This window comes from Pseudophryne corroboree, unplaced genomic scaffold, assembly GCF_028390025.1.
Source record: "Pseudophryne corroboree isolate aPseCor3 unplaced genomic scaffold, aPseCor3.hap2 scaffold_449, whole genome shotgun sequence".
Taxonomy (NCBI): Eukaryota; Metazoa; Chordata; class Amphibia; order Anura; family Myobatrachidae; genus Pseudophryne; species Pseudophryne corroboree.
In genome coordinates, this window is record NW_026970071.1 from 134,672 (window position 1) to 148,510 (window position 13,839).

A 13,839-nucleotide genomic window follows, 5' to 3' on the forward strand; every position below is an offset into this window, starting at 1 on the left:
ACTAACAGGAGGCTTTAAAATTTTTATTCTAGTGTCCTTCGTTTGGGAGAAAAATGCAAAGGTACAATACAGCTTTTCCTTGCCAATATCTCTCTTTTGCAAAGAGCTAGGCATTGGAAAATTCAGGGCTATACCGTGTAGATGAAGCACTAACAGGAGGCTTTTAAATTTTCATTCTAGTGTCCTTCGTTTGGGAGAAAAATGCAAAGGTACAATACAGCTTTTCCTTGCCGATATCTCTCTTTTGCAAAGAGATAGGCATTGGAAAATTCAGGGCTATAACGTGTAGATGAAGCACTAACAGGAGGCTTTAAAATTTTCATTCTAGTGTCTTTCGTTTGGGAGAAAAATGCAAAGGTACAATACAGCTTTTCCTTGCCGATATCTCTCTTTTGCAAAGAGCTAGGCATTGGAAAATTCAGGGCTATAACGTGTAGATGAAGCACTAACAGTAGGCTTTAAAATTTTCATTCTAGTGTCTTTCGTTTGGGAGAAAAATGCAAAGGTACAATACAGTTTTTCCTTGCCGATATCTCTCTTTTGCAAAGAGATAGGCATTGGAAAATTCAGGGCTATAACGTGTAGATGAAGCACTAACAGGAGGCTTTAAAATTTTCATTCTAGTGTCCTTCGTTTGGGAGAAAAATGCAAAGGTACAATACAGCTTTTCCTTGCCAATATCTCTCTTTTGCAAAGAGCTAGGCATTGGAAAATTCAGGGCTATACCGTGTAGATGAAGCACTAACAGGAGGCTTTTAAATTTTCATTCTAGTGTCCTTCGTTTGGGAGAAAAATGCAAAGGTACAATACAGCTTTTCCTTGCCGATATCTCTCTTTTGCAAAGAGATAGGCATTGGAAAATTCAGGGCTATAACGTGTAGATGAAGCACTAACAGGAGGCTTTAAAATTTTCATTCTAGTGTCTTTCGTTTGGGAGAAAAATGCAAAGGTACAATACAGCTTTTCCTTGCCAATATCTCTCTTTTGCAAAGAGCTAGGAATTGGAAAATTCAGGGCTATAACGTGTAGATGAAGCACTAACAGGAGGCTTTAAAATTTTCATTCTAGTGTCTTTCGTTTGGGAGAAAAATGCAAAAGTACAATGCAGCTTTTCCTTGCCGATATCTCTCTTTTGCAAAGAGATAGGCATTGGAAAATGCAGGGCTATAACATGTAGATGAAGCACTAACAGGAGGCTTTAAAATTTTCATTCTAGTGTCTTTCGTTTGGGAGAAAAATGCAAAGGTACAATACAGCTTTTCCTTGCCGATATCTCTCTTTTGCAAAGAGATAGGCATTGGAAAATTCAGGGCTATAACGTGTAGATGAAGCACTAACCAGGAGGCTTTAAAATTTTCATTCTAGTGTCTTTCGTTTGGGAGAAAAATGCAAAGGTACAATACAGCTTTTCCTTGCCGATATCTCTCTTTTGCAAAGAGATAGGCATTGGAAAATTCAGGGCTATAACGTGTAGATGAAGCACTAACAGGAGGCTTTTAAATTTTTATTCTAGTGTCCTTCGTTTGGGAGAAAAGTGCAAAGGTACAATACAGCTTTTCCTTGCCGATATCTCTCTTTTGCAAAGAGATAGGCATTGGAAAATTCAGGGCTATAACGTGTAGATGAAGCACTAACAGGAGGCTTTAAAATTTTCATTCTAGTGTCTTTCGTTTGGGAGAAAAATGCAAAAGTACAATGCAGCTTTTCCTTGCCGATATCTCTCTTTTGCAAAGAGATAGGCATTGGTAAATGCAGGGCTATAACGTGTAGATGAAGCACTAACAGGAGGCTTTAAAATTTTCATGGAACGCAATGAATGAACCTAACCCTGGGAGAACAATCTTCATGACCATGGTATCTCCTATGCAAAATAAGTATGATTTGGGATAGGGCTGGGGAGGGCCGCTGCTCAGGCACATCTCTGTCAAGTAAAGGAGATTCAACTGAGGCAGCACAAGGGAACTCTCATCTGGGGACAACAACTGCAGGGAGAACACATATTTTCAGATGAACATGGGAGGGCAGAAGGCTGCCTAATACTGAAGCACCCCCAAACAACAAACCAAATGCAACAACTAGTGCAAGCATTCCTGGGGGAAGGCCTGCCGCAGATGGATTTGCATATGGTGATGTCATCCAAGCAGTGGGTCAAAGTTGGCTTCAACCCTCGTCTGCATATGAAAAGAGAAAAGGGGCATGCAGGGCATGGCGGCCTTTTGCGGCGCTTGGCTGACCCCTAGTTTGCATTAAACACCTCCACCCTCCGTCGGTGTGGGGCTCATGTTGGCTATGCCCCAGCCCCTGAAGCATTCAAGCTGATTTCTTGCTGCAGCTGGGCACTGTAACAGCTCCAGAGCTGCTCTGTAAGGCAAGTAAAAGGGTGTGGGCCCTGCAGCACTACCTGTAGTTTGCATTGTGCGTTGGAAGGCACAAAGTAAGCAGATAGGAGAAGTCTGGAGAGTGCACAAGGGCATAGAAGGCAGCGGCTCAAGAAAAGAGAAGTGGAAACAGACAGCAAACTAGGCTGGAGAGAGACCTGAGACAAAGAGATCTGAATTATACGAGAGCCGACCAGGGGAAACACAAATTATGCAGTCAAGTTTCCCACAGGAGTATATAGGATACGACCCAGTGGTACCTGACGACATAGATACTAACAGCTATTTAATAACATTACGCTAGAAAGTGATTATTTGCAACATATATATCTATATAAACAACCCCGCCAGGGTTGTGCCTTCAAAAATAATCACACACGGACACGCTTTTTAAACCTTTTTTTCACATCTCTTTATTCTTCTTATGCACATGTATGTTAGTTCTGTGATTTTAACCTTTATGTTTCACTGCAGTTTGGGATAATAATATTAATATTTATCCAATTTTAATACATACTTAATAAAGGTTATATTTTATGATTCATTCATTCTGTCCAGTGCGTCAACAGTGCAGATTTCTTCTTGTTTTTTCTCCCAAATTCTATAACAATGACAGTAAATGTTGTTTCTTTTCAAACAGAACTTTCTTGACCATGCTTCTTGCTTGAAAGATCTGGGAGCACATGGAAAACAGTACAAACCATGCAGTATCACAAGAGCCTTTATTTGATATTTCATGAAGATAGAGCAGAATTGAGGACACGTCAACTATTTCTGCCGAAGGTGGTTCATCTTTCCACATGGTGCCTTTGGCCACTGACACCTTCGTTGAGTCAAAGTCTCTGGCTGTGGTCAGAACTTTGAAAATTTATGTCACCAGAACGGTTCAGATTAGGAAAACAGAGGCTCTGTTTGTCCTGTATGCTCCCAACAGGATTGGGTGTCCTGCTTCCATGTAGACAATTATGCGCTGGATCTGTGGTAAGATTCAGCATGCTCATTCCACGGCAGGATTGCCGTTACTGAATTAGGTGAAGACCCATTCTACTAGAAAGGTGGGTTCATCCTGGGCAGCTGGTCGGGGAGTCTCGGCATTGCAACTTTGCCGAGCAGCTATTTAGTAAACACTTTTGCTAAGTTTTACAAGTTTTAGAGTAAAGGAGATTCAACTGAGGCAGCACAAGGGAACTCTCATCTGGGGACAACAACTGCAGTGAGAACACATATTTTCAGATGAACATGGGAGGGCAGAAGGCTGCCTAATACTGAAGCACCCCCAAACAACAAACCAAATGCAACAACTAGTACAAGCATTCCTGGGGGAAGGTCTGCAGAAGACGGATATGCATATAGTGATGTCATCCAAGCAGTGGGCCAAAGTTGGCTGGAACCCTCATCTGCATATGAAAAGAGAAAAGGGGTATGCAGGGCATGGCGGCCTTTTGCGGCGCTTGGATGACCCTTAGTTCGCATTAAACACCCCCACCCTCCTTCGGTGTGGGGCTCATGTTGGCCATGCCCCAGCCCCTGAAGCATTCAAGCTGATTTCTTGCAGCAGCTTGGCACTGTAACAGCTCCAGAGCTGCTCTGTAAGGCAAGTAAAAGGGTGTGGGCCCTGCAGCACTACCTGTAGTTTGCATTGTGCATTGGAAGGCACAAAGTAAGCAGACAGGAGGAGAAGTCAGGATAGTCCACAAGGGTATAGAAGGGAGGGGCTCAAGAAAAAAGAAGTGGAAACAGACAGCAAACTAGGCTGGAGATAGACCTGAGACAAAGAGATCTGAATTATATGAGAGCCGACCAGGGGAAACACAAATTATGCAGTCAAGTTTCCCACATTTGGGGAAATCGCAGGGGCAGCACACCCAGGTGAGATACTATAATCAGGAAGGTGCTTCTATACCCTTGTGCACTATCCTGACTTCTATACCCTTGTGCACTATCCTGACTTCTCCTCCCGTCTGCTTACTTTGTGCCTTCCAATGCACAATGCAAACTACAGGTAGTGCTGCAGGGCCCACACCCTTTTACTTGCCTTACAGAGCAGCTCTGGAGCTGTTACAGTGCCCAGCTGCTGCAAGAAATCAGCTTGAATGCTTCATGGGATGGGGCATGGCCAACATGAGCCCCACACCAAAGGAGGGTGGGGGTGTTTAATGCGATCTAGGGGTCATCCAAGCACCGCAAAAGGCCGCCATGCCCTGCACGCCCCTTTTCTCTTTTCATATGCAGATGAGGGTTGAAGCCAACTTTGACCCACTGCTTGGATAACATCACCATATGCAAATCCATCTGCTGCAGGCCTTCCCCCAGGAATGCTTGCACTAGTTGTTGCATTTGGTTTGTTGTTTGGGGGTGCTTCAGTATTAGGCAGCCTTCTGCCCTCCCATGTTCATCTGAAAATATGTGTTCTCCCTGCAGTTGTTGTCCCCATATGAGAGTTCCCTTGTGCTGCCTCAGTTGAATCTCCTTTACTTGACAGAGATGTGCCTGAGCAGCGGCCCTCCCCAGCCCTATCCCAAATCATACTTATTTTGCATAGGAGACACCATGGTCATGAAAATTGTTCACCCAGGGTGAGGTTCATTCATTGCATTCTGGGTATGCTGACCCCTGTGATTTACCCAAATGTGGGAAACTCGCCTGCATTATTTGTGGTAGTTGGGGACTGTGTTTGTGTTTTCCGCTGGTCAGCTCTGGTAAAAGTCAGATTTCTTTGTCTCAGATCTTCCTCTAGCCTTGTTCTTCTTTCGAGAGTTCCATTGTGCTGCCTCAGTTGGATCTCCTTCACTTGACAGGGGGGTGCCCGAGCAGCGACCCTCCCCAGCTCTAGCCCAACTCCTACTTACCTGCCAGGTGAGATACTATGATCTTGAAGGTGCTTCTCCCAGGGCAAGGCTCAACCATTGCACTCTGGGTGTGCTGCCCCTGCGATTTCCCCAAATATGGGAAACTTGACTGCATAATTTGTGTTTCCCCTGGTCGGCTCTCGTATAATTCAGATCTCTTTGTCTCAGGTCTCTCTCCAGCCTAGTTTGCTGTCTGTTTCCACTTCTCTTTTCTTGAGCCGCTCCCTTCTATGCCCTTGCGCACTATCCTGACTTCTCCCGTCTGCTTACTTTGTGCCTTCCAACGCACAATGCGAACTACAGGTAGTGCTGCAGGGCCCACACCCTTTTATTTGCCTTACAGAGCAGCTCTGGAGCTGTTACAGTGCCCAGCTGCTGCAAGAAATCAGCTTGAATGCTTCAGGGGCTGGGGCATAGCCAACATGAGCCCCACACCGAAGGAGGGTGGAGGTGTTTAATGCGAACTAGGGGTCATCCAAGCGCCGCAAAAGGCCGCCATGCCCTGCATAACCCTTTTCTCTTTTCATATGCAGATGAGGGTTCCAGCCAACTTTGGCCCACTGCTTGGATGACATCACCGTATGCAAATTCGTCTCCTGCAGACCTTCCCCCAGGAATGCTTGTACTAGTTATTGCATATGGTTTGATATTTGATGGTGCTTCAGTATTAGGCAGCCTTCCGCCCTCCCATGTTCATCTGAAAAAATGTGGTCTCCCTGCAGTTGTTGTCCCCAGACGAGAGTTCCCTTGTGCTTCCTCAGTTGAATCTCCTTAACTTGACGGGGGAGGGGCTTGCCCGAGCAGCCACCCTCCCCAGCCCTATCCCAACTCATACTTATTTTGCATATGAGATCTCTATATCATGAAGATTGTTATCACAGGGTGAAGTTCATCCATTATATTTTAAAATAGGAAGGTTCAAATTACATATTTGAATTGCATCTATGTGCTGGATTCAAATGTCCCCCCCCCCTTCCTTTCTCAATTGTGCCCGTCAGCAGCTATTCTAAGGTTGCTGCCAATGGGTGTGACACATTAATTTCTTCTGTGGGGTACACTGGACTCCACAAGGATTCACATTGGGGTGTAGAGTAGGATCTTGATCTGAGGCACCAACCGACTCAAAGCTTTTGACTGTTCCCAAGATGCTCAGCGCATTCTCCTCTATAACCCCGCTTCCATGAACAGGGAGCTCAGTTTGTAGTTGGTGCCTTCAGTAGCAGGCCACTTAACAGGGGCCTGCCTCAGGCAGCCTATTCTTAGCTATTAATTTTGACAAGAAAATAAGAACTTTTTTTATGAGAATCTACAAGGGCTGCAGCAGGCTAGGTCTAATAGACATCTTTACTGTGCAGCTTCATCACTCCCAGCGGCGCTGTATACTCCCGTGCCCTGGTTGCTGGGTCACTGCAGCGGAGGCTCCGGTTTCTTCCTAAGGTCAGTCACACACGCACCGCCCTTCCGGATCACGAGGCCGCTGATGAAGGGGAGCGTGGCCGTAGGGGGTGGACCGTGTGCGCACTGGCGTGGACACTGATTACTGGGCTGCCGCTCCACGAGCCACCAGGTACAGTTAAGGAGCACAGGTCTGGGGTTTTTTCTCCCATATTAAACCAATTTTGTACTGCCCGCAGCGCATTGTGATAGGTAATAGGGCCTGATTCAGGTTGGATTGCAATCACAGTAAGCGATCCAACTGCAAAAATTGCTAAGAGCATACGCATGTGCCTGCATTTTCTGCGGCACCCCGCAGAGAATGCGATCGCCTCTGCCTGTCAATCGGGGCAGGGGGGGAGAGGGGGGTCAGCAACACTCCATTTCCAAGTCAGGGATGGAGCGGTGCGGGGGCAAGGCTTCAAAATGGGGTCTGCAACGGAGGAGACACAGGGGGCGTGGTCACAGCGGCTGTATGACATCACATTCAGCCGCTGTGATCACAAAAATGGTGGCGGCTTCCTGCGCGCACATACAGTCTGCACCAGCAGGAGGCTACACCATTTTTTATGATCACGCTGAACTGCAGTGCGACTGCAATTACAGATTGGTCAAGAAGGGAGGCGTCATGCTGGGTGGCCATGTCCTGTCACTGTGCAGGAGCCAGCACCGCTCACACACTAGTCCCCGGGTGCAGCCCCCAACCCCCGGGACACCCGGAGCAACAAAATGTAGATTCAGGCCACCAGGCCACGCCCCTACCTATGAAACCATGCCTCCTTTTTACCATTGCGCTGCTTATCTGCGCGCACTGCATTACAATCTCCTTCGCCACCTCTCTGGGTGTCACCAGTGATAGTGACACCTCTGCCATGCTTGTAGCAGCTGGTCCTAAGATCTACGCCTCAAGCCCTGAGTGTTTGCCCTTGTGACTTGTTGATCATCATAGCGAAGCAGATGCTTACAGAAAACTGCAGGGGCTTAGATTGAAAATAAAAAAATATATGGGTATAAGGTAGAGAGGAGCGGGTTCGGTTCTCCGAGAACCGAATTCCCCACGAACTCCACGTGGTTTACACTGGTCCGAGGCAGGCTCGGTTGTTCCCGCCTGACTCGGAAAACCTGAACAAGGGAAAATGTCATCATCCCGCTGTCGGATTCTCGCGAGATTCGGATTTCATATAAAGAGCTGCGCGTTGCCGCCATTTTTACTCGTGCATTGAAGAGGGAGCGGAGAGGACGTGGCTATGTTCTCTCAGTGGAAATCTCAATATCAGTGCTCAGTATCAGTGGTTACTTATTGCTGCTCAGTAATACTATTAGTGTGTCTCTCCTGCTCAGTGTCAGTTCTCAGTAGTATCCTCATCAGTGCTCAGTATCACTGCTCATTGTCTTGTGCTGCATTGTGGTGCTCAGCATACTACAGTACATTACTAATAGTCCAGTGCTGCATCTTGCTGCTCAGTGTCAGTTCTAGTATCCTCATCAGTGCTCACTATCACTGCTCATTACATTGTGGTGTTCTGTATACTACAGTAACATAGTAATATAGTAACATATAGTAATATAGTTTTTGAGGTTGAAAAGAGGCAAATTGCCCATCGTGTTCAACCTGTTTTAAGTTGTGATGATTCTACATACTTGCTGAATAATGTTTTATGACTAGTTAACTACTACAACTCATGTTACCCCCGGATTAACCATGTTGATATTTTAAGTATTATAACCTTGGATAGCTTTTTCATTCAGAAATGTATCCATTCCTTTTTTAAATCCAATTACAGAGTCCGCCATTACCACCTTCCCTGGCAGGGAATTCCACATCCTGATTGCCCTAACAGTGAAGATCATAGTATCTCACCTGGCAGGTAAGTAGGAGTTGGGCTAGAGCTGTGGAGGATTGCTGCTTGGGCACCCCCTGTCAAGTGAAGGAGATCCAACTGAGGCAGCACAAGGGAACTCTCGAAAGAAGAACAAGGCTAGAGGAAGATCTGAGACAAAGAAATCTGACTTTTACCAGAGCTGACCAGAGGAAAGCACAAACACAGTCCCCCACTACCACAAATAATGCAGTCGAGTTTCCCACATTTGGGGAAATCACAGGGGTCAGCATACCCAGAATGCAATGAATGAACCTCACCCTGGGAGAACAATCTTCATGACCAAGGTATCTCCTATGCAAAATAAGTATGATTTGGGATAGGGCTGGGGAGGGCCGCTGCTCAGGCACATCTCTGTCAAGTAAAGGAGATTCAACTGAGGCAGCACAAGGGAACTCTCATCTGGGGACAACAACTGCAGGGAGAACACATATTTTCAGATGAACATGGGAGGGCAGAAGGCTGCCTAAAACTGAAGCACCCCCAAACAACGAACCAAATGCAACTACTAGTGCAAGCATTCCTGGGGGAAGGCCTGCAGCAGATGGATTTGCATATGGTGATGTCATCCAAGCAGTGGGTCAAAGTTGGCTTCAACCCTCGTCTGCATATGAAAAGAAAAAAGGGGTGTGCAGGGCATGGCGGCCTTTTGCGGCGCTTGGATGACCCCTAGTTCGCATTAAACACCTCCACCCTCCTTCGGTGTGGGGCTCATGTTGGCTATGCCCCAGCCCCTGAAGCATTCAAGCTGATTTCTTGCAGCAGCTGGGCACTGTAACAGCTCCAGAGCTGCTCTGTAAAGCAAGTAAAAGGGTGTGGGCCCTGCAGCACTACCTGTAGTTTGCATTGTGCGTTGGAAGGCACAAAGCAAGCAGATGGGAGAAGTCAGGATAGTGCACAAGGGTATAGAAGGGAGGGGCTCAAGAAAAAAGAAGTGGAAACAGACAGCAAACTAGGCTGGAGAGAGACCTGAGACAAAGAGATCTGAATTATATGAGAGCCGACCAGGGGAAACACAAATTATGCAGTCAAGTTTCCCACATTTGGGGAAATCGCAGGGGCAGCACACCCAGAGTGCAATGGGTGAGCCTTGCCCTGGGAGAAGCATCTTCATGATCATAGTATCTCACCTGGCAGGTAAGTAGGAGTTGGGCTAGAGCTGGGGAGGGTCGCTGCTCGGGCACCCCCCTGTCAAGTGAAGGAGATCCAACTGAGGCAGCACAAGGGAACTCTCGAAAGAAGAACAAGGCTAGAGGAAGATCTGAGACAAAGAAATCTGACATTTACCAGAGCTGACCAGAGGAAAGCACAAACACAGTCCCCCACTACCACAAATAATGCAGTTGAGTTTCCCACATTTGGGGAAATCACAGGGGTCAGCATACCCAGAATGCAAAGAATGAACCTAACCCTGGGAGAACAATCTTCATGACCATGGTATCTCCTATGCAAAATAAGTATGATTTGGGATAGGGCTGGGGAGGGCCGCTGCTCAGGCACATCTCTGTCAAGTAAAGGAGATTCAACTGAGGCAGCACAAGGGAACTCTCATCTGGGGACAACAACTGCAGGGAGAACACATATTTTCAGATGAACATGGGAGGGCAGAAGGCTGCCTAATACTGAAGCACCCCCAAACAACAAACCAAATGCAACAACTAGTGCAAGCATTCCTGGGGGAAGGCCTGCAGCAGATGGATTTGAATATGGTGATGTCATCCAAGCAGTGGGTCAAAGTTGGCTTCAACCCTCGTCTGCATATGAAAAGAATAAAGGGGTGTGCAGGGCATGGCGGCCTTTTGCGGCGCTTGGATGACCCCTAGTTCGCATTAAACACCTCCACCCTCCTTCGGTGTGGGGCTCATGTTGGCTATGCCCCAGCCCCTGAAGCATTCAAGCTGATTTCTTGCAGCAGCTGGGCACTGTAACAGCTCCAGAGCTGCTCTGTAAAGCAAGTAAAAGGGTGTGGGCCCTGCAGCACTACCTGTAGTTTGTATTGTGCGTTGGAAGGCACAAAGTAAGCAGACGGGAGAAGTCAGGATAGTGCACAAGGGTATAGAAGGGAGGGGCTCAAGAAAAAAGAAGTGGAAACAGACAGCAAACTAGGCTGGAGAGAGACCTGAGACAAAGAGATCTGAATTATATGAGAGCCGACCAGGGGAAACACAAATTATGCAGTCAAGTTTCCCACATTTGGGGAAATCGCAGGGGCAGCACACCCAGAGTGCAATGGGTGAGCCTTGCCCTGGGAGAAGCATCTTCATGATCATAGTATCTCACCTGGCAGGTAAGTAGGAGTTGGGCTAGAGCTGGGGAGGGTCGCTGCTCGGGCACCCCCCTGTCAAGTGAAGGAGATCCAACTGAGGCAGCACAAGGGAACTCTCGAAAGAAGAACAAGGCTAGAGGAAGATCTGAGACAAAGAAATCTGACTTTTACCAGAGCTGACCAGAGGAAAGCACAAACACAGTCCCCCACTACCACAAATAATGCAGTTGAGTTTCCCACATTTGGGGAAATCACAGGGGTCAGCATACCCAGAATGCAATGAATTAACCTAACCCTGGGAGAACAATCTTCATGACCATGGTATCTCCTATGCAAAATAAGTATGATTTGGGATAGGGCTGGGGAGGGCCGCTGCTCAGGCACATCTCTGTCAAGTAAAGGAGATTCAACTGAGGCAGCACAAGGGAACTCTCATCTGGGGACAACAACTGCAGGGAGAACACATATTTTCAGATGAACATGGGAGGGCAGAAGGCTGCCTAATACTGAAGCACCCCCAAACAACAAACCAAATGCAACAACTAGTGCAAGCATTCCTGGGGGAAGGCCTGCCGCAGATGGATTTGCATATGGTGATGTCATCCAAGCAGTGGGTCAAAGTTGGTTCAAACACCTTTGCAAAGTTCTATAAGTTTGATACCCTGGCTGAGGAGGACCTCCTGTTTGCTCAATCGGTGCTGCAAAGTCATCCGCACTCTCCTGCCCGTTTGGGAGCTTTGGTATAATCCCCATGGTCCTTACGGAGTCCCCAGCATCCTCTAGGACGTAAGAGAAAATAAGATTTTAAACCTACCGGTAAATCTTTTTCTCGTAGTCCGTAGAGGATGCTGGGTGCCCGTCCCAAGTGCGGTCTACTTCTGCAAGACTTGTATATAGTTATTGCTTACATAAGGGTTATATGTTAGTTTTCATCGGTCTTGGACTGATGCTATGTTGTTTTCATACTGTTAACTGGGTAGTATATCACAAGTTATACGGTGTGATTGGTGTGGCTGGTATGAATCTTGACCTTGGATTAACAAAAATCCTTTCCTCGTACTGTCCGTCTCCTCTGGGCACAGTTTCTCTAACTGAGGTATGGAGGAGGGGCATAGAGGGAGGAGCCAGTGCACACCCAGATCTAAAGTCTTTCTTAAAGTGCCCATGTCTGCTGCGGGGCCCGTCTATCCCCCATGGTCCTTACGGAGTCCCCATCATCCTCTACGGACTACGAGAGAAAAAAATTACCGGTAGGTTTAAAATGTTATTTTTTTCTCTGCAACCCACTGCTAAATTGTGCTTCCTAGCTGTTTTTTATAAAATCACTTAATTAAATCTAACTCTGATTACGTCAGAGAAGGCCAGGTACCCTACACCATAAGAGGGGGTTTGAAATTTTGACTTGTCTACTTAAAGATCACCAAAATCTGATGACAAGGTCAATTACATCCCTGGGTGGGATTGAACCACCAACCTTTTGGTTAATAGCCCATGTAAGTGCAAGAAATCCTGAAGCACTCACTCATCATGGGAAAGTACCAATGTGTTTCTTACAAAAATTCTCCAGATTATTGACTTTTTAAAGTTTTTCTAGGAAACGTTCTAGATGAATGCTTATTAGCCTTTGTCAGTATTGACTTTCGCAAGGTGTCTCTGTGGCGCAATCGGTTAGCATGTTTGGCTATTAACCAAAAGGTTGGTGGTTCAATCCCACCCAGGGATGTAATTGACCTTGTAATCAGATTTTGGTGATCTTTAAGTAGACAAGTCAAAATTTCAAAAACCCCCCTTATGGTGTAGGGTACCTGGCCTTCTCTGATGTAATCAGAGTTAGATTTGATTAAGTGATTTTATAAAAAAACAGCTAGGAAGCACAATTTAGCAGTGAGTTGCAGAGAAAAAAAATTATGCTGGCAGAAAAGTCCAATTGAGTGATTAAACAGCTCTTCATTTTCTGATTTTATGTTTATGCTAACAAATTTGCTCTCTGAAAAGTGTCCACAAAGCCAAGTCTCTGATTAACACCTTTGTAGGAATGGTTTTTCACCTATTACTGAATTAAACTTGCTTCATTGGAAAGGCATCAAAGATGCATCCTCATTTCAATGTCTACTGAAATAATACAGGTTGACACCAGGAAACGTCACTGCATCCTTGCTGCTTCCTCATGGGGAAGTCTGTTTAATGTGAAAACAAGGTGATATCTAATCAGCACACAGGTAAGGAATTAAGAAAATCTTTCTTTATGGGTGAAGATGTTTCTCACAAATTGTTGTCCCAATGCATCATTGAAATTCAAGATGGAAGATGATTTTCATATATCACTTGTACATTTTGCATTGCTCTTCTGGTGACAATGTAGTTTGTTTTTGTCAATTACCATTTCAGTAATAGGGTAAAGAAAATTAAGTGGATTTTTTAAAGAAAACAATGCTGTCAATATACTATTAAAACAAATTAAAATTATAAAAGTTATTGTACTTTAAGTAAAAATAAAAGTGCCAAAATATCAATCCCAGTTTTTGATTACTTTAATTATAAAAAAAAAAATGCACATAACAGAGGATAGTTTCGATCAATCGACCTCTGGGTTATGGGCCCAGCATGCTTCCATTGCACTACTCTGCTGCTCATGGAAGTGTCAGAGATCCTGAAGACTAAATTGATTAAAGGCCTTAAAGTACTGGACTATAAGGAAAGACTTACTAGGCTGAATATTTATACACTAGAAAAGAGGTGCCTAAGAGGAGATATTATTAATATCTTCAAATATGTAAAGATACATAACAAAGAGTTATCAGAGGAATTATTTATTAAAAGAACACGTGGTCACTCGCTGCGACTGGAGGAAAGTTCAGAACGCAATGGAGGAAAGGTTTCTTCACTGTTAGGGCAATCAGGATGTGGAATTCCCTGCCAGGGAAGGTGGTAATGGCGGACTCTGTAATTGGATTTAAAAAAGGAATGGATACATTTCTGAATGAAAAAGCTATCCAAGGTTATAATACTTAAAATATCAACATGGTTAATCC

At 45.5% G+C, this 13,839-nt stretch overlaps 5 non-coding genes and 2 pseudogenes across 5 annotated transcripts; 2 read left to right on the top strand and 5 right to left on the bottom strand.

Moving 5' to 3' along the window:
* The first annotated feature begins 4,903 nt into the window (after positions 1-4,903).
* Positions 4,904-5,067, top strand: LOC135026706 (U1 spliceosomal RNA). Its single transcript, XR_010223294.1, has one exon. It is a non-coding gene; the product is annotated as a U1 spliceosomal RNA (small nuclear RNA).
* Positions 5,068-5,219: 152 nt separating this feature from the next.
* Positions 5,220-5,382, top strand: LOC135026768 (U1 spliceosomal RNA). Its single transcript, XR_010223352.1, has one exon. It is a non-coding gene; the product is annotated as a U1 spliceosomal RNA (small nuclear RNA).
* Positions 5,383-8,688: 3,306 nt separating this feature from the next.
* On the bottom strand, positions 8,689-8,852 carry LOC135026816 (U1 spliceosomal RNA). The gene has a single exon (XR_010223392.1). It is a non-coding gene; the product is annotated as a U1 spliceosomal RNA (small nuclear RNA).
* Positions 8,853-9,544: 692 nt separating this feature from the next.
* LOC135026733 (U1 spliceosomal RNA) lies at positions 9,545-9,686 on the bottom strand (annotated as a pseudogene).
* Positions 9,687-9,838: 152 nt separating this feature from the next.
* LOC135026815 (U1 spliceosomal RNA) lies at positions 9,839-10,002 on the bottom strand. Its single transcript, XR_010223391.1, has one exon. It is a non-coding gene; the product is annotated as a U1 spliceosomal RNA (small nuclear RNA).
* A 692-nt stretch (positions 10,003-10,694) lies between these two features.
* LOC135026734 (U1 spliceosomal RNA) lies at positions 10,695-10,836 on the bottom strand (annotated as a pseudogene).
* A 152-nt stretch (positions 10,837-10,988) lies between these two features.
* On the bottom strand, positions 10,989-11,152 carry LOC135026751 (U1 spliceosomal RNA). Its single transcript, XR_010223337.1, has one exon. It is a non-coding gene; the product is annotated as a U1 spliceosomal RNA (small nuclear RNA).
* Positions 11,153-13,839: the final 2,687 nt, after the last annotated feature.